Genomic DNA, 21,249 nt, shown 5'->3' with positions numbered 1-21,249 from the left:
TCTGTAATGGCGGCGGGGTCCTGGTGCACATGCACTGCCCTCAGGGAGTAGCTGGAAAATACCTGGCTCTCTCCGTGCGTTTCAGCTGGGAACCGTGACGGTGTGGGCGAGCACAGACTCCCTGGAACACTGTCTCTCTCTCTGCTCAGGGTGCACGGGGCTAAGAGTTTGGTCACCCCGCCCACCGCCAGAGAAGTTCCTGCGGCTTCTGCACCATGGATTTTGAGCACATAGAAAAGTGTATGATATAATGATCCACAAAGAATGGGAGAGAGGAATTAGTGATATATTGTTATAAAGTTAACAATAATCTGAAATGACACAGTACTATTTAAAGGTGGTATGATTAACTGTATGTGCCTATTAAAAATTATAGGCAACCACTAAAATTTAGAGACAGAAATTATGTCAATAATAAAACTAAAACAGAATCATAAAAAATAATCGATTTATAGAAAAGTAGGCAGGAAAAGAGAAGGAAATGATCAAAACATCCAAATGGAACAAATAGCAAAAACTACTAATATGGTTGATTTTCATCCAGCTGTATCATTAATTATATTAAATGCAAATGGTTTATATACACACAGAAATTGTTGAATGTAAAAATATACACCATACAAACAGCAAGCAAAAGAGAGTATAATTATATAAACATAATACAAAGATCAGTAAAAAGATACATCAATGAAAAGATATGACAATTCTAAGTGCATGTGCCCCTAAGAACAAAGTTTCAAAAATGAATAAAACTAAAAGGAGAAAGATGCACACGTAGTTGGAAATATCTCAGTAATCAATATTAGTTGACAGAAAATTCCAAAATATAACCCAATTATATTAACCTAACAGACATGTGTGGACCATGTCCCACAACAACAAAATACATGTTCTCTTCCACGTATGCATAAAGAGTTCACCAAGATATACTTTACTGGGCCAATAAGAATTTTTTAAATCTGAAATCACTCATATTGTGTTATCTGATCTTAACATTAGAAACCAATAACACAAAGATATCTAGAATATCCTCAGATTACTAAAAAGGTTTTGAACACACTTCTTCTAGATGATTGTGAATTAAAGAAAACATTACACTTATTTTAGTTGAACAAAAACTAAAACCATATCAAAATTCAGGAGATGTATTTAAGTGGTATTTTAAGGGAAAGTCATGGCACAATTTCTTATATTAGAAGGGAGGTTCAAAATTAATACTCTAGGGGCTGGGGATTTAACTCAGAGGCACAGCGCCTGCCTGGCAAGTGCCAGGTCATGAGTTTGATTCCTGGTACAGGAAGAAAAAAAAGAAAGACCAAAAAAAATTAATACTTTAAGCTTCATCTTTAAAAAAATCTAAAAGAACAAATTAAACAGAGAAAATGCATAAAGAAGAAAATAAGGTAAGAGAATAATGTGATTAGTATAATTGAAAACAGATGTAGAAGAAAAACAATAACATCAAAAGCTGGTTGGTTGAAGAAACTGGTAATATTAACAAATCTCTAGCTACATAGACCAATAAAAAACAATAAAGACATAAAATTCCCAATATCAGGAATAAAAGAGAGAAAACATTACTACAGAGCCTATAAATATGAAAAGGATAATAGGAAATTATAATTTGCCCTCACATATCCAACAACTTAAATGAAATAGGAAAATTCCTTATAAAACACAACCAAATATTACTAAAAAGAAATCAATTACATGTATTTCATAAATAATAAAATCCAGAATTTAAAATACTGAAACAAAGCACAATCACATATGAGTTCACTGTTCAAGTCTATCAAATATTTTTCTGTTTTGTGTTGATTTTTTTGAGACAGGATCTTGCTATGTAGTTCAGGCTAGCTTTGAACTCACTAGATAGCCCAGGCTGGCCTCAAACTTGTGCCAATTCTCCTGCTTCAGCCTCCTGAGTGTTGGGATTACAAGCTTGTGCCACCACACCTAGATTGAAGTCTATCAAATATTTAAGAGAAAAATACTGCTAATTTTTTGCAAATTCTCCCAAAAAATTGAAAAGGAGGAATTAATTACTTTTATGAGGGTAGAAGATAAAACGAAGCAAAGACATTTCCAAAACAAACAAACAAACAAAAAGACTATGGACCAAACCAAATTTCTCTTTAACACAAATATAAAAATCTTTTACAAAGTACTAGCAAATGGAATCCAGAATTATGCAAAAATGATAGATAATATATCACAACCAAAGGAGATTTATTCCAGAAATGCAAGATTCATTCAATATTTTAAAATTAATCAGTGTAATTCACTATATAATGGATTTAAGGAGGAAAACTATGTGGTCATCTCAATAGGTGCAAAAAAAACATTTGATAAAATTCAGCCCTCAGTCATTATGAAACTTGTTGACAATTATATACAGGTAAAAACCTTTTCAATGTGAGAAAGATCATCTGTAAAGAATTCACAGAAAATATCATGCTTAATAATAACATACCAAAAATTGAGGAGAGAGAGAGGGAGGGAGAGAAAGGTAGAGATAGAGATAGAAATAGAGAGATAGGGGAAGAGATAGAGAAAGAAATGATAGAAAATGCCTTAGCATAATTAGAAGACAGTGCTATTACTTCAAAATAACTCGTTAGAAAAATAAACACAAAGTCTGAACACAATACACCATTTTTCATTACTCTAGGAAGAAAGCAAAAAGTAATCAAAACATTTCAGCCTTTGAAAATCCTCCTCTTCAAACAAACAATTACATACAATTATACATTACTAAAAATAGAAATATAAAAATAAAAATATAACAAAATCACCCTCTAATCTCAATGTAATAAAGTTAAAAATAAATAGCAACTTATTAAACTAGGAAATGTTCAAGCTTCTATTAAACAATTCCAAGGTGACAAGGGACATGAAACCAAATTAATAGAATTTCTAAAAAGTAACTATAATAAGAACATAATATTTGAGAAGTTATAGAGTACATTTATAGTATTGGTCAGAGAAAATTTCATAGCCTTAAATACATATCAATAAAAATAAAACAATGAAAATAAATCTAACAAATTCCTAATTCAAAAAGCTAGAACAATGTAAAAGGAAACCAAGCATAAGAAATAAAGATAAAACAAAAATTAACTAAGTAAATGTAATGAATGGCATGAGGCAGAGACCGCTCGACAGGCTGCTGTGGAAGTAATGAGGCATAAGATGTAACACACCTGGGTGCAGGTGGATGGGCGGTGGAAAAAGAAAAGTGGGAGCTCCTTTATAGCACTCGAACAAGGAAGGGGAGTCTGCCAAGGGACACCCTGTGAGAAGATCTGAGCAACCATCGGTGGTCAGAGTTCTGAGTGTCCAGTGCAAATGTATGGATGCTATCAGATGTCTGGGCACTGGGGAAATTCTATGCTCTGCCTTATCTTTTCTTTACAATATCCGGTGTTCGCCCAGGGCAGCAGCACCTGTACTGAGCCGCGGTTTTTTCTGAGAACAATCCGACTGCTAACGCACAGGTTGGGTGCTGGGAAAGTCACGCCTGAGTTAAGCTTGCTGGCAAAGTAAGAAAAACATTATATATATAACACATGTGAAGTTGCTACCTATTTGACTCAGAGGTTATTCCTTTGGTAATGGACTATGGTGATGATTATGGCCCTTATAATCTCAGTGTTATCATTCAGGGAGAAAAACCGATTATAACTGGTATGACAGCCTGGCTAAAGCAGTTCAGTTAGCAGTAACAATAGACTCAAGCACCGCCTGGCTGCTGACAAAGTGTGGTAACTGAGCCTGATGCCTTTAACCATAGGATCAAGTTCTATAGGTATACCATATAAGCCAATTTGTTCCAGGAACTTGTATTCAACTATTTTCCACTTATCAGAGTGATTTTACCCTATGGGGGTTAAGAGGGATGGGGGTTGTAGGGAGAGATGGATGAGTTTACATACAGTAGGAGCAAGGTTTGAGGGCAAAGGATGATCATCCAAGTTTTGGGTAAGAAAACAACAACAACAACAACAAACCCCTCTGGATTCAAAGAGGAAAACCATTCGGATAGAGATGGGTAAAGTAGTAAAATTCCTCCAATATCTATAGCTCCGTGGTAGGCCCAAGTCAGATCCCAGAAATGGGAACTCTAGCCAAGTTTGCTGGTGGATCTGTGCTGGGTACGGCTCTGACTTTGGGCCCTGGAGTTGGGGGATGGGATTAGTCCTCTGCAGCTGGTTTTCTCCCCAGTATGATAGGGGGGAAATGGGCAGCCCTCTCCACCTGCTTCTCTTCTGTGTGTCTTCGTACCCAAGCACTGTGATGGTTCAACTAACTTACCAACTGTTGGTTCACATTGTTACTGCTGCTTTGCAGTTTTCCAGGCGCTAGTCCCATCTGCCCATCCTGTGGGCATCAGCTGGGGTGCTACTGCATCACTGGTGATCTCACCAGACTGCTGAGATCCTCTGGATAGAGAGGGGAGTCACTGGTGATCTTGCCGGCCCACCCAGGCCCTCTCAAAGGAGGCCTAACTATTTTAAAGTGTATACTTTCGTTATATATTTTTTTTTTATTTTAAGGATAAAAGGAGGGAAACATTAACAGACATACAACATTTTACAACATATCACAAGCACAGTACAGACAATACAGAGTTACAAACAAAGTGGTAGGGAATTAACAATGGTGGTTGTATTACATATTGATATCTTCAAAGTGGCTTCTCATGAAAACAGATATACACATGCAATACTGGTCAACCAAAGACTCATTGACAGTTTCTTTCAGCATAGAAGAAGACAGAAGAACAACCATGTTATCTATCCTGTATATACATACATACAAAATTTCTCCTTCTTTCCCTTCTCTTTTCCCACATCCCAGAAGCCCTTTACTCTTCGGTGGTTTCCTATCATTTCACAGTGTCTATCATACCTCCGAGTTTAAATTAACTCTTTCAAGTTTTACACTAGTGACACAATGCGGTGCTTGCACATGTATGTTTGATTTATTTCACTTATGAGTATGGTCTCTAGTTGTGACCATTTAAATATAAAGGCCTATAAAGAATTAAAAAATTTCAGCCCCTCCAAATTCAAAGACCCAATCCAAAAATGGGCAGCTGAGATGAACACACATTTCTCAGACAAGGAGATACAAACGGCAAATAAATATATGAGAAAATGTTCAACAGCATTAGTCATTCGAGAAATGCAAATTAAAACAACACTAAGATTCCACCTTACCCCAGTAAGAATGGCTAGCATTAAGAAATCAACCAATAACAAATGCTGGCGAGGCTGTGGAGAAATAGGAACCCTTCTCCACTGCTGGTGGGAATGCAGACTGGTGAAACCACTGTGGAAATCAGTTTGGAGATTCCTCCGAAAACTAGGTTTAGAGGTCCCATTCAACCCAGCTATCCCCCTGCTGGGTATTTTCCCAGAAGATCTAAAAACATCATATCACAGTGATATATGTGCACCTATGTTCATAGCAGCACAATTTGTAATTGCTAAAATGTGGAAGCAACCCAAATGTCCATCCACCGAGGATTGGATAAGAAAATTATGGTACTTTTATATAATGGAATATTACTCAGCTGTAAAGAAAGATACTTTCGTTATATTAAATGCAATCACCTATTACAAATTCACTACTCTCCAACCATCTCTAGAACTTGCCTACCTTCCCTAATTAAAACTCTGTACTCATAAATCATTCTCCACTCCCTCACTCCCAGCCCCTGGCTCCCATCACTCTATTTTCCGTTTTTACAAATTAGACTACTATAAATACTTCATGCACTGGGCATGGTGGTTTATGCCTGTAATCCCAGCACTTGGGAGGATGAGGCAGGAGGATCCCTGTGAGCTGAGCACAAGCCTGAACTACAAAGTGACATCCTGTATCAAACACACACACACACACAAATAAAAAACTATAGGTACCTCATGTAAATGGAATACAGGATTCTTGAAACATATTATTGTTAAGTTTCATCCATGTTGTAGCATATGTCAGAATTTCTTTCCCTTTAAAGACTGAATAACATTCTATTTTATATATCTATAACATTTTGCTTAAGCATTCTTTTGTCACTGAGCACTTACAGAGAAGCCCTATGAGTGTAAGGTGTGTAGGACATCCTTTAGAAACTCCTTGTGCCTTCATGGTCACTTTCAAATTCACCCTGAAATAAATGCTTTTAAATGTAAGGACTGTAGGAAAGCCTTCACTCAGAACACAGACCTTACCAATCATGTCCACATCCATGGTGGAGAGGCCCTATGGGTGTAAGGAGTATAAGAAAGCCTTCCCCATATCCTCCCACCTAAAGAACACATGAGAACTCACACTAGAGAGAAAACCTGTGAGTGCAAAGAATTTGGAAGTGCTTACACATTCCTCCAGACTGTATAATCACATGTGGACTCATAGTGCAAAAAACCATACACATCTGGAATGGGGAAGTCTTTGAGTCTCTGAGTGGGAAATCCTCCAGGTATTCCAATTCATTTCAGTTGCAAGGAATAGAGAGGGGATTCACTGGTGACCTTGCCGGCCCACCCACTGAGGCCTAGAACTCACACTGGAGAGAAGCCCTGTGAATGTAGTGTGTAAGGAAAGTGTACAGCTCTCTGAGTTGCTTTCAGAATCATGAACACATACAGAACAGAAACTATCAGTGTAAGGGATGTAGGAAAGTTTAAAGTTACCCTGTTTACTTTAGGACACATATGAACTCTGGGTAGAAACCTACAACTATAGGAGACTTAGGAACATCTCCACCACTATCTCAGGTCTTAGTAAACATGTAAGAATTCACAGTGAAGATGATTCTATGTCAGCTGGTAATCTGAAAAATATTTTCCTAAATTCTAAACTATTACACGTCAGAAACCTTGCTGCAGGGAAACCCTAAAATGTAGAGAATCTGGAAAATGCTTTCCTAATTCCACAAACCTTAATGTGCACATACACACTCACACTGGAGAGAAAGTTTATGATTTAAATAGTTAGTCCCCACTTCAGTTTATATTTTAAAGTTCTAACGCCTGGTTCCTCATATTGTAAGTGTATTTGGACTTCAAACAGGTGATTAATTTAAAATGAGGCTTAAAAAGACAAATTAGACTGATAGAGCCAATCCTTTATACAACATCCCTAATGTCCTAGTAAGAAGAAAAGCTGAAGCTGGGTGAGGTGGCACATTCCTATAATTCTAGCATTCTGGGAGGCTGAGGCAGAAGGATCACAAGTTGGAGGTTACCCTGGACAATTTGACAAGACCTTGCTGCAAAATAAAATATAAAATAGAGCTGGGGACGCAGCTTGGTGCAAAGACCCCAGCTTAAATCCTCAGTACTTGGGGGAAAAAGAGAAAACAGAAGGAAGGACACTCAGGAATGACCATGTAAAGGTGCCATGAGCTTGCCATACACAAGGACAAAGGCCTAGAACAAGATTCAGTCCCGCCCACAACTTGATATTGAAGTTTCAACCTCCAGAAATGTAACCCAACAAAATTATCTTAGAAACAAAGAAAAATGTAAGTCATGCCTTTTATATCTAACTACACTGACTGTTATGGCTTGTGTCTAGATGCCCCCCCAAAGCTTCATAAAGTCATCTGTGGGCTTTTTCAGAGGTGGGCCAATCTAGAGCTAACTGGGATTGATTCATGGTGCAGTGCTGGGATCAAGGGCACTAGGATTAGAGGTGTGTCTTTGTTACTTTTCTCTTGTTGCTGAGCCAAAATATCCCCGAATTAAGGGAGGAAAGGTTTATTTAGCTTACAGTTTGTGGAGGTTTCAGTCTATAATCAGCTGGCTCCAAGGAAGGGTGGCATGGCACAGGGGCAGCACTGCAAGGTGGCACAAGACAGCAAAAGCAGCAAGAGCAAAAAGGAGAGAGGAGCGAGCCTCTTTTCCTCCCTTACATGGTAAGCAGGCTGCCCCCAACCAGGGGCGTGTAGCACTCACACAATCTCCATGTCCCCCTCCTGCACAGGCTCAGGATGAATACAAAGTAAGAACCTGTTCCCCTGCTCAGTCACACAGTTAACCTTCTAAGCTTCTCAAACTGACACAATAAACAACATCTCAGAGCAGTAAGGGCGTGTCCTTTTCACCCCAGGATGTAGAACTGCTGAGTCACTTAGTCAAGCCTCTAGACTCCTCAAGTTGACACAATGTATCAGCCATAACAGGGTGCTACTTGCCCTAAGTATCCCGGATTAGATATAAGGGATAGAAAGAGCTACTGTTGTCCTTTGTTGCTTTGCTACCTTCTGTGCTCCATGAAGTGTTTCTCCTTCATAATGCCACCCTGCCTTTGACTCGGCTGATTATGAACTGAAACCTGTACAAACTGTGAGCTAAACAAGCTTTTTCTCCTTTAATTTTGGGAGCTGAGTATCTTGTCTTAGCAGTGAGAAAAGTAACTAAGATACTGATCTACAAATACAAATACCACATACAAGCTGTTATAAATATGCAAGAACTCACAGAATTTTTTCAGAGAAATCTATTACTAAAAAAGCTGCAAGCAATCAAAATTATTAGAGAGGTTGTGGTATAAGGATTGGTGAGAAATCAACTCACTGACGAGAGGAAGTACTTCTGTAATGACAAAACTGAAATAATAGAACTATGCTTCAATACTTTGCAACCCATAATCAATTTATGGGCTAATAATGATCATCAATGGCAGACATCCCACAAAAATTGAGAAAACTAAATATTATATAGTTCCTGGTGGAGGCACCCAACACAAATTATAAATTAGCCTTAAAAAAAATAAAATGGGAACCTAATATATCTCTAGATCTGCCAAATTTATAGAAAATCCAAGAGACATAATAATATGTCAAACCGCTCTACACAGATGCAGTAAACAAAGTCCAAAATGTGAAATCTCATTCAGAACATATAATTGACCTATTCAACAAAAGTTAGAGAGGGAAAAAAGGATAGCAGGAAAGTAACATTACAGATTAAAAGATTCTGAGAACTACAACTACCAGTCATACCTCATAAGACAACTAGGAAATATAGACATTGACTTGATACTTGGAGTTATTAAGGGATTTTAAAATAGTTTTAGATCTGCAATACCATTATGATCATTTCATGGGTTCTTATCATTCAGAAATATATACTTGCAGTCCTTATGATGATTGGCATTTTATTCAAAATAATTTAAAAGAGATAAGGAAGTGGAGTGAGGGTATAGATCACAAGAGCCAAATTAATGTTCTCTGTGGGCCACATTGAGTGAATAAATTGCCTTGGTTAGCATATAAAATATATGATATAGTTAATGTATATAAATAATAAAACTGCTTTGATTGTATTTTATTATATTTCTAGTATTAAGAATGTATATTCAATTATAACAATTTCACAAACAAAAGTTCTGATATATTTTTGTAGTTCCTTGCCACAGCTCTAAAAAATTACTTTGAAATTACAAAATTAATTTATTAAATAACATGGCTAACTTTAACAATTAAATAAAACTTACATGGTTGCTTAAAAACAATAAATGTTTTCTCAGGCGTGCATATATGTCCATAGGCTGAAATATCATTATTGGTAATTGCTACATGTTGCTCACCACGTTAACACGTGGAGGCAATGCTTTGTACAAGGCCGTTTCTGTTAGACTGACTGTGGCAGGTAGAGGGGGAGGAACTGTCACGACACTGCCCCTCTCCCACACAGTGCTCCGCTGTCCCCTATGCAGTCCGTGCTCCAGCATGATGAAATCAAATCATAAAAATTATCACTAAAAATCACATAGTAAGGTTAAAAGTTTACAGTCTTGTAGGGCTGCGTTATGACCTGCCCAGAGGCACGCAGCCAGTGGTGTGCAGGCTGGACATGCCTGGATAAATGAAATACAATCGTGTTTATCCCTGTTGAAGTTGAGTGAGATGAACATGAAAATTCATATTTTGTTCTATTTTTAACTATTTGATCATTTCTATTAAAATATATTAAATACAGTTATGTCACTTAACATAATGATCTCCAGTTCCATCCATGTCATTGCACAACCAAGATTTCATACTTTTTGTTTTTATATTTTTATTTCTATTTTTTAAAGTTTATTGGTACAATTTAAATATACATAATGATCATATTCACCATAGGAAATTTGTACCTATGTATGGTATCTTGATTCCTCTTTATTTCTCCCATTTCCCTCCCTTCCCTTCAACCCCTCTTCCCCTCATTATTTACAAAGATTTACTTCCATTTTATACTTCCTTTATCATTTTGCTCTTTTCCTTTTCTTCCTTTCCCCATGCCAAATCCCTAGTTCCTTTTTCCTTTTGAACAATTTCTTCCTGCTTCACAATATCTATTGTAAATTTTGGTCCTTTTTTATTCTTTCAGTTTCTCACACCAAAAAGACAATGAAGTATTTACATGTGTGATTCCCATTTATTTCACTTAAGAATTTTATCTGAAGGAGCATCTATTTACCTGCAAATGTCTTAAATTTATCCTTCTTTATGGCTGAGTACTACTCCATTGTATAAAAAAGCCACATCTTTTTTATCCATTCCTTGGTTGATAGGCATTTGGGTTGTTTCCAAGCTTTAGCTATTACAAGCTGAACTTCTCTAAACATGGCTGCACATACATCTCTATGGTTTGATGTTTATAATTCTTCCAGGAAGATACTTAAAAGGGAAATATCTGAGTCAAATGGTACCTTTAATCATAGTTTTTTGAGGAGTCTCTGATTCCTCAGTGGTTGCACCAGTCCACACTCCCACCAACAGAGAAGAAAGGTTGCTTTTTACCCACAGCCCTTCCAGCATTTGTTATTGGTTGATTTAATGATGATAGCCACTCTTAGAGAGTGAGATAAAATCTCAGTGTTGTTTTAATTTTCATCTCTCAAATAACCAGTGGTGTTGAACATTTTTTCATATATTTTTTTGTCTTTTGTATTTCTTCATCTGAGTGTGTATTCATCTCAAGTGCCTATTTTTGGATTAGGTCTTTGAATGGGGGGGGTCTCATTTTTTCTAGTTCTTCATATGTTCTGGATATTAGTCCTTTGTCTGAGGGAAAACTGGATAAGATTTTTTCCCACTCTGGGCTGTCTTTTCACTCTGTTGGTGATTTCTTTTGATGAGCAAAACTTTTTAATAGGATGAGATCCCAGTTGTTGATTCTTTGTAGCATTTCCCATGCAATCAAAGTTTGTTCATAAAAATCTTTGCCTACACCTATGCCTTCAAGAGTTATACTTATTTTCTTTTCCAGCAGATTTAGTGTTTCTGTTTTAATATTTAGATCTTTGATGCATTTTGATTTTAGTTTAATGCATGGTGAAAGACATGGGTCTAGTTTTAGTCTTCAGCACACAGAGAGCTAATTATTCCAGCACCATTTATTAAAGAGATTTTCTTTCTTCCAATGGATATGTTTGGCCCTTTGTCAAAGATAAGGAGGTTGGGGCTGGGGATTTAGCTCAGCGGCACAGCACCTGCCTGGCAAGCGTGACGTAGTGAGTTTGATTCCTGGTACCGGGGGGAAAAAAAAAAACAAAAAAAGAAAATCATGGAATTAAAAGATAAGGAGGTTGAGTGTGTTGGAAGTTACATCTACATCTTCTAGTCTTTTCCACTAATCCTCCAGTTGCTCTCTTTTTTTGCCAGTACCATGCTGTTTTTATCACAGTAGCTCTGCAGAATAATTTCAAATCAGGGATTGTGATGCCCCCTGCCTTGTCTTTGTTGCACAGAATTGTTTTTGCTTTTCTAGATCACTTCTGGTTACAAAGGAATTTTAGGAATGGGTTCTCTAGTTCTGTGAGGTGTGCTAATGGTGGTTTGACTGGGATTGCATTAAGTCTGGATAATAATTTGGAGTATGGGTATTTTCACTGTATTGATTCCTGCTATCCACAGACAAAGCATCTGTCCATTGTCTGATATCCTCCTCAATCACATTTTTCGGAGTACTGTAATTTTAAATGTATAGATCTTTTATATTTTGTTAGATTGATTCCTAAGTATTTCATTTTTTCAATGCTATTGTGAAAGGTGTGGTTTCCCTAATTTCTCCCCCTAGTGCATTTGTTGCTTGTGTACAGGAAGGCTATTAGTTTTTAAGTGTTGACTTTGTATCCAGCTACGCTACTGAATCTGGTTACTACATGGAGAATTTTTGGTTGGAGTTTAATAGGTGGTCTTTATCTCAATCTGATAAAAAGCCATCAATGCAAACCAACAGCCAACATCATACTAAATACAAAACCTGAAAGATTTCACTCTAAAATCAGGAACAAGACAAGGCTGTCCACAGTCAGCACTCCTATTCAATATAATTCTGAAAACATTAGCCAGAGCAAGTAGACAAGAGAAAGAAATGAAAGAAATAAAGAGGAGAAAAGAAAAAGTAAATTATCGTTATTTGCAGATGACATGATACTCTACAAGGAGATAATTTTTGATGCTTGATTTACCCTTAAAGTAGTGTGGACCAAAGTTCTAAACTTTGCATATCATATCCACTGGAGGCGGCATTGTACCTTATTTTTACTTAAATTAGAACTTATATAAGAAGGAGAATAAGAGTCTGGTTAACTAGAGATCACTATACCAGAGGCTGAAAAAGGATCAGTCTCTATCTTCTGATGGTGTATATGGTCATTTTAGTGGGCAGAGATCAGGATTTTCACAGTTTACTTGGAGTCTCTAAAACTTCAGGCAGTAAAGAAATAAGACAAGCTTTTAAAAAAAAATTAGCATTGAAAAATAACCCAAATGGACATGGTGATTTCTTAAAATGATCATATGAAGTGGGAAAATCACTACAAATATGAAGAGAAGAGACTTAAAGGTAACCGAGGAGGCTGGTGTGAAAAGTGGAACTCTTATTACAATCTTGGTATTTATCACAATGATCCTGAAATGATGACACAGGAAAGAAGAGCATTCGATGCTGCTGTTGGTTATGGAGAACTGTGGTTTGTAAACTTACACTCCTTAGGATGTTCACACTGCGGTGACTTATTCCCCACTTGAAGAGAATTTGCTAAAGAATTGGATGGGTTACTTTGAACTGGAGCTGAAAACTGTGGTGATGACAGAATGCTCTGCAGAATGAAGTCAGTGGTTATCCCAGCCACTTCATTTTTAGGCCTGGAATTGCTGCAGTGAAATATCACGGAGATAGAGCGAGGGAAAGTTTAGTGAATTTTGCCATGCAGCCTGTTAGAAGCTCAGTAACAGAACTCTCAACAGGGAATTTTGTTAACTCCATACAAACTGCTTTTACTGCTGCTATTGCCTGGCTGATCACATTTTATTCCAAAGCAGGCTATTTGGCTTCATAGGCACAATTCAGGTTAGACGTATGTTGGAGGGGCTTGTTAATGTAAGATGGATAGACTCTGCCACTCTTTGTAAAACTGTATGTTACAACAAGGCTTACTGTTTACGTTCCTCTTGGATCCACTTTAAATAACAAAGAAGAAACAGATTGTGCTTTTTAATTCTTTGGATGCTAAAGAAACTGATTTGGATGTAATACATAAACTTCCAGATTTTAAACTAGTTTTAGCCAAAACATTAGAAGATCATTTGGAGCATCATTAGAGGCTAATATTATTTTATTTTGAAAGGAAATAAAAACTCAAATAATTCTGAGTTGAAAAAACCAAAAACTTTACTTTAAAATGCCATACTCAAGTTGGAAGATTTGATGGCTCCTTTGCACCAGGCCTCTGTAGTTATCTCTATATTTCCCAGCCATGTCCAGCAGTGTATAAAGGATAAGCAACCAAAAAATATGAATTTCATCATGCAAAGAAGTTTTCATATGATATACTTGCCTTTGCCAAAGAAAATATTAATTCTCATGTTACCAGACTCAGACCTCGAAATTTTGCATCCAGTGACAAAGAACCACGGTTTGCTGGTTTGTTTTGTTCCTTAGCGTCCACCATGTAGAGCTTTACCGCCAGAGTTACAGAAAGCACTAGCACTCCTGTACGGTCAGCTGAAGTCTGGCACACTAGATTGTACAGCTCCTGAGGGGCTCTGTAACGTGTATCCTACTCAGGCTCATCCAACATGGTTTTCAGTGAGTCCAGTACTCATGAGCATGAAGGGCATCACTCTGCTGAACACATCTTGGAGTTTATAGAGGAGCTTAAGGACTCTTCAGAGGCCTCTCTTACACCCACCACTTTCAACAAACTGGTTAAACAAAGAGAGCATGGCGAGGTCTGGGTGGTTGATTTCTCTTCTCTAGGGTGTCACACGTGTCAAGCCTTAATGCCAAAATAGAAAAGAATGACCTACATATTAGTGGCACTGATCACTGTGGGCAGTGTAGACTGCCAACCATATCATTATGTTTGTGCCCAGAAAATGTTACAGGTGCCCCAAGATAAAGGTTTTCCCCAATAAACAAAGTCTATCAGTATCATGGTTACAATGGTTGGACTAGGGGTACTTAATGTCTAAGTATCTTGGGCCTAAGATTTTTCTCTCACATGTCCATTGGTTTAACACTACGATTTTAATGAAAAAGTCTAACAAAGAAAAAATCACTGGGTGGTTTATTTCCTTGAAGTGGACCTTGCCAAATTTGTGTTCTACAGTTTGAGCTCTTGGCTAGGGAGATTAAAGGAAAAGTGAAAGCTGAAAAGTTAGACTATCAAGCTTATGCACAGATATGCCAGGGAGCTGGTACTAATGTCTACCTGACTTGCAGTTTTTTTCCTATGAAAGAATAAAGAGAAATATTTTGGAAGAGAAAATAAATGCCAGAGATGCAAAATTAATTGCTGATTTTATTTAATGAAAACTGGAAACTCCAAAATCAAGGAAACAAAGAGACAGATGAACTTTCATGCTGCTAAAGATGAAGAAAAATGGAAAAGAAAAATTCTAGAAAACAGCATTAGAGGAACATACCTTTTAAAGTATCTTTGCAGTGGAAGTAAATGAATATTATCATGGGCTTATAATTGCACTGCCTGAAGTTTGTACAACTTTGGCATAAATGAAAGGTCTACAAACATTTTCTATAAAAGGACAGATACATAAATGTTTTAGTTTTGTGGATCATATAGTGTTCCTTGTTCAATCTTTTTGGTTGTTTTTAAGGATTCTTTTAAAAATACAGAAACTATTCTGGGCTCAGGGCCATTCAAAATAGTAGATCACAGACCAAATTTAGCCCATGGACCAAGATTACTGACCCCAAGGAATGCTTTGGCTGTCTGGCTCGACCGTGAGTCTGCTTGCCATTACTGTGCAAAGTGGGTTATTTTCCAGATAAACTGTTGTGGCTGGCCTGAAAAGATGTAACTTGGTTTCAAAAAACACCTTCACAATATGGTAAAATAAATATTCACTTTTCATCCCATATTATAGTGGAGGATTTAAAATTTTTCACAATTGAGAAAAGCTTTTGCAATAATAACTGCAAAAATCCTAGAGTGCTTTACAACCCAGAAAAACCAGAAGAGGGGAAATTTACAGTAAATGGACATTCTAAATTACCCCTAAATATAGAAAGTAGAATTCTATATTTTTAAAATATTTGTGCTGATATTTCCCGAAATCGCTTTCATGAAAATTTTCCCACTGACCGTCGAGGGTCTGAGGCATCATTCTAATATCTACATATTTGTCTGGGGGGCCCTTGGGCTCTCTGACTCATACACTACAAGAGGGTTAGCCTCACCTCACTGGAGGCATTGTCTCCAAACAACAGAGTGGCCTGTCCTGCGCTGCTCTGAAGCCTGGCATCAACTTCTGTTTCGGCATCCCCTTCCAGTGTACTTCTGTCTCATCAGTGTTAAAATCCTGTTGGAGTAGATAAGCACCTGCATCGACAGTTTTTCTAAGTGCTGCTGGCAATTCTTGGGCAGCTATGGTACCTCCACCGGCAGCCTCTCCACTCACTTTTACACGTGAAGGTTGACTCTAACCTTGACTCTGTTGAATCATCCGTGGCTGCCAGTAAAAGATGCACCCTGTTCGCCCTGGTTTTTTCTTCCGTGTCTTTAGCTTTTTCTTCAATAAGCATTAAGCTGAGTGGCACCTGACGCTGATGCTGATGCTCATCCTGCATCACACTGGGAAGTTTCTGCATCTCCTCCATCATGCTTTTACCACACTTTTTGGGTGTTATCATTGATTTCATTGACACAGCACACTTCACATGTTCCACAAGCCTTATTTATTTATTTATTTATCTATATTTCTTTTTTTGAGACAGGGTTTTGCTATGCTCTTCAGGCTGGCCTTGAACTCATTTGTAGCCAAGGGTGGCCTCGAACTCACAGCGATCCTCCTGCCTCAGCCTCCCAAGTGCTGGGATTACAGGTGTGAGCCACCACACCTGGCTCCATGATCTTTAGAAATCCAATGCACAATCCATTGCGCTATGGGGCCACCTTCCATGATCTTTAGAGTTGTGCCAGAGGTTGGATAGTCATGCTAGAAGAACAAGCAATGTCCACCATGTTTTTGTCTCCATCCAATCTCTCAATTATTGTCACTTTTGTTTCCATGGTTAATTCTTTGCACTTTGTAGCAGTCCCATCCACATCACCACCGCTCTTCCTCTTGCTTCCAGACACACCTGTCTCTGAGTGAGCACTGCACTACTGCACACCATTGTGCTGTACATGAGCACTCAGCAGCACACCTGTGACGGTGTCCAGCAGACATGTGAGCTACTTCCACCATCTGTTCACATCGGTGAATATTTATAATGTGGGCCCACCCGTGTCTACAAAAGTTCACAGCTCCAATCTTGTAAGCTGGGCTTACTGTATATAAATCTAAAGTGGGACCTTTCAGTTTCTGAGTTGTTCTGATTCAAAAAGTCACAAAATATTTTCTTGCATTTTAATAAAATTGTGAGTACCCTCTAGTTGTTTAGTTATAATTCAGAGTGTATGGAATGATAAAAATTTTAAGTGATCAAAATTAATGAATAAAAACAAACTTTCCATTCCCCCAAAATAAAAAATAAACATTATACATCATATACATATATAGAAATATCACATGATATACCATAAATATGTATTGTTTGCTTTTATGTAGTAGTTGGAAAAAATAAATTGAAATTGAAATAATAAGACTTTTTTTAAAGTTTCTTTATGGAGGTTAGTAATAAATCAAAAAGCTACATGGAAAATGAACTGAATGAAAATTTATTAACTCCAGGAAAAACAAAAGGCTTTTCAACAACAGAATGTAATATTTTAATCTATTTTTCCACTGTGAAAAATAAACATAAAAATTAAACATTAATTAATGTAAAAAGTTGCTAACATAAAATGTACATTTAGATACACTATTTTCAATTAAGAGAAAAATAGGCTGCTTTTTACATAGTTAGTTGAAATCTATTTTTTATAATCAATAGTTTAGAAAAGATTCTTCAGCTTCATATCTCTAGTTATTGGTAGCGTCATGGTAAATTTTAGAGAGGTTTTCACATTTGAGAAAATATGTATCTCTCACACCTTTGGGTCTGTGAAGTTCCAGGGCTTTCCAACTGCTCAGGGTCAATGAATAGTTCTCAATATTCTTTTACTCTACTCATTAAGCAATTTGTGATTGAAATCCAAAGTGCAGCGGTGTAATGACTTAATACTGTCTCCGCTGATGTCAATATTTCTTGTCACATCAGCAACATAGTTGAATCTTCTCCAATTCACCCATATGATTTATTATTAGATTACTGAATAATCTACTTGGTACTTCTTTTTAAAATTTTATCATCTTAATGATTAATACCATGTCTAATCTGAATTTTTTGTTACAATTAACCATTTAATGTCAAGGTAAATTAAGCCTCTGGATAGATAGATAGTCTTATTTATTGGTACATTATGCACCATTTGCCATGCTAAACATTGTGTGTGTATTATATAATTTAACTGCCAGTACTACTGTCACTCCAATATTTATCTCCATCCAGATGAGGAAGTGGAGGTGCCTGCTCATTCAGTGAGACACACACAGCTAAGAGGGGACAGCTTGTCCTTGAGACGAGACCGTGCATCCCCAGAGTCCGATCCTTTCAGCAGGATGCTAGATTAAAGAGCTTTGTATGCCAAGTTAACACTGTAGGACTTTGTCTTTTATTAGGCCAGGGGCATAGAAAGAGTCTGAGAAGAAAAGTGATCCAAATACTGTAACTCTCCCCACAGCCTAAGTCTCTCAGGAAGAGGAACCACGTCACTGTGTCTTTGTGTTCCCAGCACCTAGCACCATGTTGGGTTCCTAAAACGAAAATTTTTGGAATGAATTCATGAGTGTCTACCTGTCCTAGCCGGCAATTTTAATGAAATCCTTATTTTTAAAACACACATCAGTCATGGGAGAAGAACAGGCTTCGGTCACCACCACTGAGATCCTTGGCTACAGTACATTCTGGCTGGTTAGTCATTCTTCCACTCTTACATTCCTCCCGGGGACCTATGGACCTGCTTCTCTCTCCCATGGTAGATGTATGACTTACACAGACAAACTTCCTCTCCGTCAACCTGCTTTCTCTAGAATATTCCAGCACTGCGGTTAGTGCCGATCAGAACCCAGCTTTTCAGAAGCTGTCGCAGTCTGTAGTTGATCTGGATGTCCACTGCAACCTCCACTGCAGACCCATGCTTGTTTGCTGAACACTTCCTCCCCGGCTGGTTCTACTCTCAGAAGCACCCACAGTTCTTTCCTTTTTCCTTCTGATCTGCGAGATTACCCTCCAAGTAAGGCAGTTTTCTTTCTAAGCATAACCTGCCTGGCCACCAGAAGATCTCTTCATCAAGTCTACAGCTTTCTCAGCTGGAGAGCTGAAATCAAGTTTCTGGGGTTGGGGGGCTATTGGTGTGACCCTCAAGTGACGTCAAAGTTGATCTGGTGTTACAGGCCACCATGCAGAGCCTTCATCAACCCTCCGGTGCCCACCATAAATTATCCACGTTCTTGGCTGCCATTTCCTGCTTCCCCAAAAGAGCTGTGGAGTCCGTCAGAGGCCCCCCATGGCTAACGCAGAGGGGCAATGAGGAGGTGTGTTATCGTTTCCTTTGGTCGCAGGCCTTCATGCCAATAATAAATACTCTTTGTAGCCCATCACACACAGCATCTCGGTACCTCTCAAGTTCTTGTGTAGTGTGACTCTCCTATAACCGTTCAGTGATTTTCTTTGTGACTTCACATTTAGTTTGCAGGCTACTTAATGTGTATTGTTCACTCTTGAGCTGCAGTACAGTTATCTATTGAAGTTAATGGTGTAGCTCAGCGGCATAAGTGCCTGCCTGGTGAGTCTGAGGTCATGAGTTCTGGGTATCTGTAAAACAAGGATTAAAAGAAGAAGACCTCCTAGCACATACGATTGTTGAGAAGCTTAAACATTAGTACTTGTATATTATACATTTAGAACAAGCAATACCTAACACGTAGTGTGTTTTCTAATTATTTTGATTTAGATAAATTTTTAAATCATGATTTATGGTTCTATTTTACTAAGAACTTTAAAAATCCAGCATTAACATCATATTTTATCAAATACCTTTGTAACATCCATGTAACTGCTGAGAATTTTTTCATTTTCAATATATTAATGCAGTGAGTTACATTAGTAGAACTCCTAGTACTGGAAGAACATTAAATTACTGCAGTGAATTTCGCTTGGTGAAGGTGGTGCACTAATCCTTAAATGTATGCTGACAGTTTTTTAACCTATTTCACCATGAGTTTTCTTTTGCTGTAATTATTTGTAATTTTCTTTTGTGTACGTTTTTAGATTTTGGTCTCATAGTTTAATGATTTAGTGAAAGTAATGCAAGAGCTTTACTTTTAATATTCTTGCAGAGTTTCAGTAGCCTTGGAAAACAGCTGATTGCTATAAGATTAGAAAGAATTTGCTAATGAAACCATCAAGCTAGGAGCTATTTTGGAATAGTTCTTTATCATTTTCCTCAGGTTTGGATGTACATTTAAAATCTCCTGGAGAGCTTTTAAAAATACAGAAGCCTCTGCAATGTGAGAGATATGTTACTAGCGTGACTTAAATATGTCACATGCCATAAATCTATACAATTATTGTCAATTAAATTTTTAAAAACCTGATGACTGAATCTTTCCTAATACCTTCTGCTTCAAGGGCCTGGCATATGACATATGAGAAACTATAATTTGAAGCCAAAGCAGTAGTTTTGAACTACTACATTACATTCATTTTATTCAAGATATTAGTTGAATTTTGTCTGTGTCTTTGCTTCAGTGAATTTTAATAATTTATATTAGGCCAGAAAAATATCTCTTTCCGAGGCTTTCAAACTGATTATCATAGAATTTTGCAAAGTACTGTTGCATAGTTGTTTTATTTTCTTTATAGCTATGATTATTTTTCCATTTTAAAATTGTGTATTTTGGCTTTCTTCTCTCATCATTTTTGGTTGTTTCTAGATAGTAGTTTATTTTGTTGATCTTTTCAAAGGGCCAGTTTGAGTTTATTTGTACTCTTTTTATGTTTTCTTATTTAATAATTTCTGCTTTGATCCTTACAAATTTTCCTTTTTTGGTCTTCCTTAGATAAATTTTGCTTACCTGTTTCTAACCTCTTCAGTTATTTCATTTTGTTTTATTTAATGTAACTGCAATTATCCTGTTTTCTATTAAGTAATAAAAGTATTTCAGGTTATTAAATTTTCTTCTAATAAATATTTGGGTATAGTACTTAGTAATATATAATACTTTCAATTTTCATATATTTTCAAGTAGCTTATAGTTATTTATTTCCTGTTTGATCTGATAGTTACTTTTAGGAGGTTTTTTGTCTTTTCAATTTTCAAGTAGGGGGGATTAGTTTCATAATCATGTCTAGTTTCATTGTTGTCACAGAATCACGTCTCAGTTAACTGGACAATCCTTCCAAAATAACTCTTTGATCTTACTTAATTGAACAAGCTTAACCACAAGCACTTAAAATAAGTAAAACCACAGATACTGTATTGAGTTAAATAAACAGAAAAAGGAATGACATTAGGTGTCCTTCCATCCAGCGAGGTTGATCCTATTTTGAACCTTCTTCCTGGGGAGGAAACTCTTGAGACTCAATATACCCCCTAAGAAGATGGTGCCTCCCATCCGGTAGAGAGTCTCAGGTGTGTGGCTAAGACGAGGGGCCTTTTCATTGGTTTCCTTCCATGCCTGTCAGAAGCAAGTCCACTCTGAGGTCATTAGAGTAGGCAAAAGTCAGCACACTTGTT

The 21,249-nt window shown here is 37.2% G+C and overlaps 1 pseudogene; it reads left to right on the top strand.

Moving 5' to 3' along the window:
• The window catches only part of LOC102024591, a 26,247-nt pseudogene extending 11,389 nt beyond the window's left edge, over positions 1–14,858 (top strand).
• Positions 14,859–21,249: the final 6,391 nt, after the last annotated feature.

The sequence above is a fragment of the Chinchilla lanigera genome, unplaced genomic scaffold (assembly GCF_000276665.1).
Source record: "Chinchilla lanigera isolate Chin_1 unplaced genomic scaffold, ChiLan1.0 scaffold00099, whole genome shotgun sequence".
NCBI lineage: Eukaryota > Metazoa > Chordata > Mammalia > Rodentia > Chinchillidae > Chinchilla > Chinchilla lanigera.
Note: the sequence above shows the minus strand (reverse complement) of the source record. Positions and strands in the feature narration are given on the sequence as shown.